At 46.1% G+C, this 12,022-nt stretch overlaps 1 protein-coding gene across 1 annotated transcript in view; it reads left to right on the top strand.

Annotated features, from left to right (window-relative positions):
* Positions 1 to 12,022, top strand: part of MSH3 (mutS homolog 3) — a 3,764,176-nt gene that overhangs the window by 918,987 nt on the left and 2,833,167 nt on the right. The gene's annotated exons all lie outside the window — the stretch shown is intronic.

A 12,022-nucleotide genomic window follows, 5' to 3' on the forward strand; every position in this document is an offset into this window, starting at 1 on the left:
CTCCATATACAAACATTACATCCCACATTACCATAATGTACGTGTCTGTGGATAGTCTGTATGTAACATGTGACCTGGTACACACCTCACCCTACAAATGGTGTCGTGTGTGCAATGACAGCCTCACAGTTCAGTAGTACTACATACCTGGGTAGGGGTCTAGGCACAGTGTCGCTAAGTAAGGATGTGTGTGTTTGTGGATGGAATGACATAAGGGTGCAGATTATACCTGTACCAGCAGGCCACCAGTCAATGTTGCACAGGCAATAACTGTTATACATACCTGTGGTGTGTGCAACTGTACACCAGAAATGTCACGGCCATGGTGTCACCACAGTGACATACCCTCGTGGAATATGACTGCAGACTATCCTCCTGCTGACACATGTACGCCTACAGCACAAATAGATAACAGTATGGGGACAACAATCGGTGTTACCAACAGCTGAAATGCATCATAGCTGCATGGCTACACCAACTGACATGTATGCATAACACATTACCCCTGACAACATCATACACTGCAGTACATTGCAGCACTCTGTTACAGTCACCGTGTGCATCAGAACTATATTAGCCTGTCCCTGCATCAATGTTATGGATGACAGGGATGTGGCACAGGTCTCATCATATGCACAGGGTGTGTGAAAGTCATCATAGCTGCATGACTGCACTACCTGACAAGTATGATTACACATTACCCCTGACAACATCTTACACTGCAGTACATTGCAGCACTCTATTACAGTCACCGTGTGCATCAGAACCATATTAGCCTGACCCTGCATCAATGTTATGGATGACGGGGATATGTGGCACAGGGGTGATGTGGTGTGTGTCGGTATGGGGTCATCCAAGGTGTGGTTGCATGGTGCGTGGGTTTGCAGGCAAACAGTTTTGCAATGTGAGTGCCCTATACAGGTGATGTTGGACAGCTGCAGACCATACCTGGCAGGGTGTGCAGTTCACAGCCTCAGGCCACGGACATGCTGACTGTGCCTGCCTGGGGTTCCATGGGCATGTGCATGTACAGACCTTGAGGTGCTACTCTTTCCTGATGATGACATGTCTGCTGGAACCATGTCCCGCCTGGGACTGGCCAAGGCCACGTGCACGAGGCCTGCTGTGGTGTGGATAGCAGCCCCAGTGGTGTGCTGGGGCTGGTACTGCCACTACAGGAGCGTCTGGGCATCATGGCACATCCACGTTGACCACCAGCTGCTGGTGTTTATGGCCTATGTCTACTTGGTCATCGCACCACTACCAACACACGTTCTAGCACAGACATACCATGGCTGAGCAGGCCCACCATCTCACCCCACCGTCTATCCATGACCTCGGTACATTCATGAAGGGCACCAGCGAGTTCATGGAGGTTGCCACTTAGAGCTGTGAAAGCAGACCTCTGCAGCCTCTGGCCCTGTCTGGTGTTCATTTCCATATGTGCCTTTGCCTCCATTATGGCCTGAAACATGCTCCTGTTGGTACGAGTTGTGGTGCCTCTGCTGGGGGCATGATGGCCTGTGGTCCTCCCACAAGCACCACTGTACATCTGCCGATGTGGTGGCCTTCCGGACATCTGGCTATGCCGACTGTGACACAACACAGTTAGCATGGACACTACACTTTCCTGGTCATTGCCACCAACGCACAAACTGTCCCTCTGCTATGGCCACATGTGATGGGGTTTGTAGGGGCACTGTAACTGTGTGCGGGCTTGGGGTGGCTAGGACGGTGATGACACATGTTGGCACAGTGTCGGCCTCTGACAACCCCACCTGTGCCTCACCTATACCATCATCATCATCGGTGTCTGTAGGGACAACTACTTCAGTTTGCGTGCAGGAGGGACCCTGACCCACCTCGCCACCTGTGGGGGAAACAAATACACACTTTAAGACCTGTACAACATTGCATAACAGTACACAGACTCACACACACTCACTCTGACAGCCACCTTACTACCTCACATTCCCTGGGTTTACAGACAGTCCCACATTCAGTTACATATGTTCCCCATCCTGCATGCCACTTGCTAATATACACACATTACTACTGCCCATTAACATATCATTCCTCTCCATGCCTACACATTTGATCACAACACCTGACCTGTTACTCCATCATCTCCCTGACTTGGGTGGAGTAGTTTGTACATGGCCTCACTGCTGTCATCCCATATTACCCTGTGTATGGGCAGTAATGGTGTACATGGCCCCTATATGGTTGGGGCTGCTAAATTCACTACATATGTTGCACACCAGAGCCTCATACTACAGTCTTGCTCAGTCCATGCCACATCTGCTGCACAAGCGACCCATCATGCGGACAACAGTATTACCTGGATACACTCACTGATGTGCTGTGGTAATTCTCCATTGCATTTGTAGTGCTGCATATGTGGGCAGCCAGTTACCTATCTGCTGTTGGCAATATGATGTGTATACCTGGTATGTACTTCACCTCCCAGTGCATGTTCCATGCTACAGACCTTGTTATGCTATCAGCTGTCCTGTGCTCACATACCAGACAGGTTGTCCTGGTGTCCTATGTCTCACTCCATGTACATGTACAGCACAATCCCAAGGGGAAGTACTGCCATGTGGTCAATCCCACTGTCGCCTGTGCATACATGGACACCCACACACACAGACACACATGTACACACACATTTGACATGCATCGTCCACACTCCACTAGATTGCACTTACAAACACAATCAACACACACGCTCCTACATGTGGATTTGCACAATATTTGTACACACAGTCCTCCCATTGCACTTCTGTCAACATGCATTACATATGGTGCTCAACAGCATGCAGTGCAACTGTAGTGACTTCATGCTAGCGGCAGTATGCATGTGTGTGAGGCATGGGCTGTATTGGTAAATGATGGCCCTTCCACTTGTTAACACCGCACCCATGTACAGAGTGTTACTGTGGACCTGTTCTGCACCCTGCCTTGTACTGTGCACCATACCTTGCAGGTGTAGAAACCATTGCTGCATATGTAGTACTGTGTCAGTTATGTCAGCTCCACTGTTTACAAGCCCTTATGTGTGATAGCAACTCATACCTGGGATGATATGTGAACAGCTATCATTTGTGAATGCCTGATGTCTGCGTTACAGATCACAACATCAGCAGTGCATGTATGACCAGTACAAGACTATTACACTGACAACCAGCGGATCTTACCATGGCTGTGGGGGATGCTATGAGGTCAGGGTTACGTCTGCCACATTTACTTAACCTGATTGTATGCAGCTGCAGCCATGGTGGTGTTGATTCGCACATATCCCTACTGTAGGCCGTGTGTCTTGCCATACTTCACATCCCTGTGGGCACATTGACAGAGATGTTAGTTATCTTGCATGTGTCTGTTGTACCCTTTCGATACCCCAGCATGGTTTCTACTCTGATGGAGTGCATTTCACAGCAACAAAACGTGAATGTGAACAGCATGAAGTATGGGTAGGTGTGTTAGATGTGTGCATGGAATATCCCATAGCTATTACATGAAGAGTGTATCATCATGCATAAACACGAACCATACTCACCAGCTATGGGCTGCTGCCATGGTGGTATACTGGAAGGACCTGCATAGTAGTGTGAAAAAGTTGATGTCAGTGGCCACAGCTGGGGCATTCATAAAGAGTGAGTGCAGCATTACGTTCCGTCAACAGTATAATTCCACCATATTATAGCTTATACACAACTGTTTATTACTACTACACAGCAGCAGACTATGTATATGACATCTCAGATTTGCATGATGTACCTGTACAGATTCAGATGCATACACAAGAGTGGTGTATCGATGTGCCCTGGGACCTTACCTGCACGCTCCTCATCTGGTGTGTCGGTGGCACCCACCTCCAAAATGTGCCCTGCCAGGTGTTGTTTCTGCAGGTGGGCAGGTGCCACAAGGCTGCTGAGAAGCTCCTCCACACAGGTGAGGGGGGTGGATGGGCGGGTTGCCCCCTCATTGCGAGATGGTCCCTCCATAAGGCAGCTGCACGACGATGTACGTGGTGAAGCAGGTCGGTGCAATGATGCTGGACTTGCTCATAGCTGCGGTTATGCAGTCCGACATCATTGACCCTGTGGACTAGCTCGTTCCACAGGGTGGTCCTCTGCTGCTGGTCGTGGGCTGTCCGCCCAAACAGCTATTCATTGTGCTGTACCAGGTGGTTGATAACCTCAGTCTCAGTGGTGCTGTATGTGGGCAGACGACTATGTGCCATGTTCCCTGGAAGACATAAAGATGGAAACAGGTTTGAGCCACCCATACAACAGGGTTACCATAGTTCTTAATATACATGTTTGTCTCCCCCCACCATATTAGCTACAACAAACTTTTCACAGAATGCAATTATGTCAGATGCTTACCTACCACTGGGACATATGTTGTACTTTTCCAAGCTTTGTGCTATGTGTTTGTAGCCATTCTCCCTATGGGGACACTATCTTTGCTGGCCTGTTACAGGCTATTTCACCTGTATGCCATTGTCAGTGCCACTATATATATATGTGTATAAATATATATTTATGTACATATAAGTGTAGATATATGTTGTACGTTGTTGATGTACTTATGTCTGTATGAGTGTTTGTGTATCTGTAGACATACATGTCACATTCTGTATCACACAGATATTTATCTATATGTGGGGTGCATACAGACAGCTGGTCCACATTCTGTAACTGTCTTTCATTCACAGCTGCACTGTCCTGCTTTGCTGCAACACAGATAGGTGTCACATATGAATACAGACTAGCATTAGGGTGGTATATATGGTGTGAGATTGCTTGTATGCCTTTTAAACACCTATGACATTTGCGCATGCTACATTGCACATTAACATGACTTCCTACAAGTGGTGTGCTCTGACACCCATGTGTCTATCATGATGGCAGTACTTCCATCACCAGCTATTGTCCACACTAACATAACACACACAGATATTATGGCTGACATCTTTGTCATTCATTGCTGATCTGCACAGTTGGCGGGTATGTTCCACTGCCTACAGGGACAGACAGTATTGTCCAGAGCACTTGTTCAGCTGAACATCATTACATGGACAACTACAGATGGCACATATCAAACATTCAACATCATATATCCTATTAGTCTGTATCACATACTATATTAAATTACATACAGTTATGTTTTACATACCCTTTTTTTTTAGGCCGGGTGTGACTCCTTTCCGGTTTTAGCTTTTAAGTTTTTTTTCTCATTGTGTGTGTGTTTCTCTTTCTCCTTGGTTTTTTTCTTCCTTCTCTCTCTCCCTCTCTACTAGAGCGATTGAGTTGGTTTCAATGGATTGCAGCATGGCTATTGTAGGTGATGCACATGATCAGGTGATGGGCTCTGCACCAATCAGTGTGCAACAGTTAATAACTGCGTGCAGCCTGCTGTGTAGTGATTCATTTAACCACTGTCATGGCAACCCTAAATTTCTGACTCATGTGGGCGTTGTCCCTTCACCTTTCCAGTATGGAGGACATCCTTCCTATATGCGGGCAGCAGTGTTACAGACGGCATGTTGCAGTACCTCTTACAGTAGGACTTGCAGACACAGGCCAACTACAGAATTGTAAGAGGTTCCAGACCTACAGACAGAGTGAGTAGTTTTGTTACGTGCATTGTATATTGTTGGTCTTGCAGCGTTTGTGCGTACATAGTAGTTTAGGATGGAATGCAGTCTGTCTGCATAGCTCTCAACTGTGGGCCTATCCACATGATGGCCAGTGGATTTGTCTGTCTGCTTTTGCCTGTGCATCACACAGGTTTTGTCATAGATATATCCTCAGCAATCTGTCTGTTGCGTGCTATCAGTACATGGCTGCATCCATTTGTGTTCCTGATGTCCTATTCCTGCATAAGGGTATGTTGCAACAAATCCTGTAACACCAGCAATTTCCAGGGTGTGTAACAGCAATATTGCGAGTATGGCCCTGTGTCCCCGCCTCTGTCTTCCACATATATGGCTGGCTTTGTCCTGCTGTGATATGGTTAGGGGTTGTTTAGTTATGGCCTATCATTATTTACTGCTAGCATTCCTGATATCATCCCAGTCATATTGTGGTCTCCCACAACATTTGGTGGTCAGGGTCCATACATGTGACAGATACATAGGCATTACCACAGATAATAAATTTCCCCCTAGGCCTTGACTACAGGGTTTAACTGGAGGCTGCTGAACTACATCTGTTATTGTTTATTGTTACTCAGCAAATCCTTTGTTTACAGTTTGGCGCACACTGTCCGGAATTCTTGCATTATAAGGTTGTGTGGTATGATATTGCTACATTTCCTGTGCTGTTGACTGATTGTGCTGGAGGATATGTTTGTGAAACTAAGAGGGATATGTACATCTGCATTGGCTTACTGGTAATTCACTTTGTGTATGATGTGCTGGGTCCTGGGTTCAGGCCTTGCAGAGGCTGTATATTTTGTTGCTGTGCAGAAAACCGGCCATGGGATACAGAATGATTATGGGACATTTGAGCAGTTGTACATGGGTGTGCGCGGAGCTAAGCTTTGCTAACCTCTGGGTGCATTTCCTTACACTCAGCTTCTACTTTGCTTAGCTTAATCTGTGTAAGCCATGCTTACCCCTGTGCAAACACACTTACACATGCTTACTACTGCTTATCTATGCTTACTATTGCCTTATTTGTGCTTCCACCTGCTTACTAGTGCCTTATTCATTATGACACTGACACTTCACATGTGCATTTAATACAGTACTCTTGTTCAAGTATAAACGTTATTTAGTAGATTATACAGCAAAACGATGTTGACATACAGATTTCACATGGAAAATAGAATGTGCTGCAGTGGGACTTGAACCGAAATGCATGCGCGCTAGGTGTATGCTCTGCCCACTACACTATTGCTGTTCTGCTTCATTTGCATATTTGTACCTTAATGTCATAACCATGCTCCCTTTCCCTGGCCCCCAAGCTCCACGTACACAGCATCCATCCATTCTCCAGTTGCTAGTCCTGCCATAACCACACCTCACCACATTTCCCTCTCTGCACATGTCAGTACTCCTTCATTATACTGTCTCGACGTAACCTTCTGCAAGCTCTTCATCCGTTTAGTCCACATATGTTTGAGCCTTCCCTTGATCCTTCTCCGATACTGGTGGAAACATCTATGTGACCCACAAAGTTTGTCTCGTCCCGCCAGGGATGGACCTGTTGTTGTGTCACGAGTAGACTTTGCTGGTCAACACTGTTTCTCCCACTAGTAGCATCCTGCCAGGGGTTTGAGAAGCAGCAGTTTGCTCACACACCGGACCAACCTCATCTCCCGGTTCCGCGGATGGAACGCCCCAGGTGTGACATTCTGTGCATGAAGCACGCCCCCATGGTGTGCCCCATTTTTCATTCCTCTCTTCAGTATTATGCAAGACTACTGTTCTCATAGTATGTGTGGCCCGGCACTGTTCATTGATACTCATAGACCGCTCGGAATACTGTGATTGAGCAATGTGCACATGTTTGCTGCTATTAATCTACATACATACATTTCCTATACTGTTGACTGACTGTGCTGGATGATATGTTTGTGATAACAGCAGCTGATTGTATATCTGCCTTGCCTTCGTGATAACTCATCTGGACTATAGTGTGCAGAGTGGGGGGGGGGTGGAACCTGGGAGTGCTGATTATTTTGTTACTGGGCATGATGACAGCTGTTGGCTAGAGAGTGCCTAAGGCACTGTGGAGGAAGTGTAGGTGGGTGTGCGCGAGGCTGAGACTTGCTGACCTCTGGTTATGGCGTCTTACACTGGGTTGGCCTCCACATTGTTTAACCAGTGTGGGCATTGCTTACCACCACCCAAACAGCGTAAGCCCGCTTGCTGCCGCATACCCCCACGCTGCTTCATGTATTCAGTTCACATTTGATGTCTGGGACAATCCGACTGGATGCTTCCCCATTGTCAGCGGTGGCCCAGGGAGTGGAGCTCTACAGTACACCCCAGCTACACATTACACGAACTACTGCGGTGTACACATTCATAGAAAGTAACAGACTTACCATAGCCACATACCACATCCTTCATCCTTACTTCAAATTAACATGTCGGTATTATACATGTTTAAGTCAGATGTACGTCAGGTATGACTGTTGACAAAGGTCAGTTTAAGGTGAATTGGGATTCCAGTTTAACAGTTCTGGATAGGTTGCACTCAGGTATTCGGGTTAGGTTGAGGTATGCCATACCTGTGTGGTAGAGTAGAAGTGAATAGCGAAGGAGTAGGTAGGTAGAGGGGGGACATTTTAACTGTATAGGAGGCCGTTGGACTGATTGGTGGGGGAGCAGTAGTGCAGGTTTGTAGGGTGTTGGCGTTTGTATGCGAGGCAGGACAGGAGATGTCGGTGTCACTAGTTGGTGTAGGGGTATAGAGTGTTAGTTGGTGGGGGTGGACTTCGCCAGGTGGTGAGTAGGTGGTGATCCAAGTGTGCTTGAGATTTTCCTTTGTGTGTTATTTACATGTGTTGTGTGGGACAGCTGTGGTAATACACCTGGGTTGGTGGTTCCAGATTCTGCCAATATAGTTGTGAAGAGGGTATCACCTACTTGTGACTGTGAACATTACTAGTAATGAAACAGGGGTCGATAGGTAAGTGGTGTTAATGGGCCACACAGAGGGGCTGATAGTAGGAGACATATCCAGGGATGTGCAGGAAGGCTGACGGGAAGGTCCACAGCTGGCCATTTCTTCTCCAGCGACAGCTGTGTATATAGCCTGCATTTGGGGGTAGGTTTGGACACTCGCACCCCTGGTTGGGGTTGAGGACAACAATAATACCCTGTGATGGATTACATGCCTACAGTGGGTGTTGCGGCCATGTGTTCTTTGGTGTCATTTAGTGGGTTTGCAACAACACATCTGGTTATACTGTCCTTTGCCAGGTAAACTAGACTTTGCTGCAGTGGGACTCGTACTGGGTGTGGCTGCTTGTTAGGCAGTGGCTTTGCCCAATGCACACTATTGCTTATATCCCTGGGGTGGTCCACATAAAACCTCTCCAGCCAACACCTGCACACCTAGGCCCATAATTTCATACCCATAGTCCCCCCCCCCTGCACCTCCTCTACAGCACTCTTCCTTACTCCGGTTGCAGGTCGGGTCTAAACACACCACTACACACTGCCCACTCTCTACTTCTCAGGACCCGTCACGTACGTTGTCTTGCCTCATGGATCATCAGGCTTCCCCATCCTTGTAATCCAAGAACATGCGTGCCCTGCAGTAGGACGTCTGTGTAATGCCTGGAAACCCAAATATCCATAAAATGTTTGGGTTGTCCCGGTTTCAAGATTAAACTTGGCCGGTCTCTCCCACTGGTAGTATCCTACCTGTAGTCTGGGAAGCAATTGTTTGTTTACTTTTAATGTGTGTTTGTATGTTTCACCTGTCTAGATGGGGGGGGGGGGTTGATGCTACAAGTTACACGTTTGTTGATTGGGCCCCTCACCCCCATTGGCACGACCTGTGAACATATGTAATTCTTAACTGCTGTATCATATTCTAGCTATATATATTTACACACACACACACACATATATATATATATATATATATATATCTGTATATATATATATATATATATATATATATATATATATATATATATATATATATATTTATATATTGCTGTATATATGTCTCACGACATGTGGATGTATGGGTGTCTGCATATGTATATATATGGGTGTTTATATATATATATATATATATATATATATATATATATATATATATATATATATATAGATGTCTGTCTATGTATGTATATATTTGTACTACAGAGAGAGAGGTATATCTCTGTGTAGTTATGGGTATATATACACACACATACCTCTACATATTTAGTTACATATCCTGTAATGTTGCCTGTTATTGCTGGGTACTGTGTTTCATGTGCATACCGGCCAACCTTGTGTGCCACATATGCTTTGCGATACCTACAACTAAATCCATTAGTGTACACAGAGTCACACATGCAATCTATTGTTAGTGCCAGGTAATCATTCGCCCCATGTGGGATAGCTCGAACATTGGGTATGCAACTTTTGTCTACACCCAGAGTTACATAGGTACCCATGGCTATGTGCATGGACTACAGCGTGTGCCCAACCTAGGATACTTGGGTTGGGACAACATAAGGGATGAGTACGGGGTGGGCATCAGTGTGTGGTGGTGTGGTAGCTACGGGCTGGTAACCTGGGTTGAGATGGTGGCTGCGTGTGTGCAGCAGGTGGGGGGAAGCGGAACTGTGGGTAATGAATGTATGGGTCGGGGATGGCCTTGGTTGGATGGGCCTGTACTGCTCGGGCCGCCTAGTGGGTGGGGGAGAGGGGGATGTGATGTCAACATGTGGAACATGATCGAGGGCTAATTTAAATCCCGATTTCAGTGACACACGTACATTATATTGAGCTTGGTTGTATATTGCAGGGCGGATGTGTTTGTCTGGGCGGGGGGTATGCTAATTCGAACGTGACGTATATTGTTTGAGGCCTGTCAAGGCCTTTCACGTGCATGTGGACATGTATGTGTCTGTTAATCTACCATTGTTATCTACAGATATCTGGCCATATATACATCTGTGGGTGTATACATCTGCTTACATATTTCTAACTATGTCCGTATATGCCTATGGGGACATTTATCTGCTTACATATGTGTAACTTGCTGTGTATATGTGGACGTATGGATGGTGACATATATATGTGTAGTTGTTGGCATTTACATGTATATCTGTTCATAAATTTATATATATGTATATATCTCTGGATATTTATATATGTGACTACATCAATAGATATGTTGTATCCATTTAGATAGTAATATATTTGCGCGCACACATCCATCTAGCTGTAGGTATACATTCTCTATGCTGTTGCATGACTGGGCTGGGGTTATGTTTCAGACAACATACAATTTCTGCACATCTAGCATGGCTTAGTGGTAAATCATTTTGTGTATGGTGTGCATGGTCCTGGGTTCCGGCCTTGTAGAAGCTGTTTGTTCTGTTGATGGGCAAAACACCGGCTGTTGGATATGGTGTGCTTAAGACACTTTATAGCAGTTGTAAATGGGTTTGCGTGGAGGTTAGCACTGCTAACTTCTGGTCACAGTGTTTTCCACCCAGTTATCTTCTCCTTTGCTTAATCTGTGTCAGCAGTGCTTAACCCCGCACAAACGCACTGGCACATGCTTACAAGTGTTTATTTGTGCTTACTCCTGCTTACTGCTTCCTAATTCATTATGATACTGACTCTTCACATGTGCATTTCCTGCAATACTCCTATTCATAAAAATGTGTGCTATTTACTGGGTTTTGCATTACAGATTTTGCTTCTACCATGCTTTGCCATGTAAAATAGAGTGTGCTGTGCTGGGACTCAAACTGGGGATGCCTGCTCGTTAGGCGAACGCTAAGCCCACTACACTATTGCAGACATGCTTAATTTGCATATATCGTCTTCATTATCCTCTTCAGCCGTTTAGGCTGCTTTCACCGAGGCTAAGCATTGGGCACACCTGTGCACATACGGTTTACTGTACTTGGAGCTTTAGGCAACAATACAGGGTTTCGTCTTTTCAACTTTGTCTTGTTGCTGTTGTACGCATGGTGGACTGTTGATGGGGATATGTGGACACCTATGAGCGGTATCACTCATTTATTTCCACTTTCTGCTGTTCAGCATTGCAGGGGCATGTTTATTCTGTGGGCTCTGCTCTCAGACACGCCCCCCTGCACTCGTACATGCTCCGTGTAAGCCTGGGGGTTCAGGCGTGCCTTCATTACTATGCATGGCGCACTGCCGTCCTGCTCCTAAGCGGCCGCTTCCCTGCAGGACTAGACTAGTCCTGCACGGAAGATTAGTGAATCTGGGAGATGGTGTTTATCATTTGTGCAAGAGCATGGTATGTGTGTGAAGAGCTTCATCATAACAAAGCTATTAATTTCCACTGAA

This window comes from Protopterus annectens, chromosome 2.part2 (genome assembly GCF_019279795.1).
Source record: "Protopterus annectens isolate FY-2018-M chromosome 2.part2, PAN1.0, whole genome shotgun sequence".
NCBI classification, from domain to species: Eukaryota; Metazoa; Chordata; order Ceratodontiformes; family Protopteridae; genus Protopterus; species Protopterus annectens.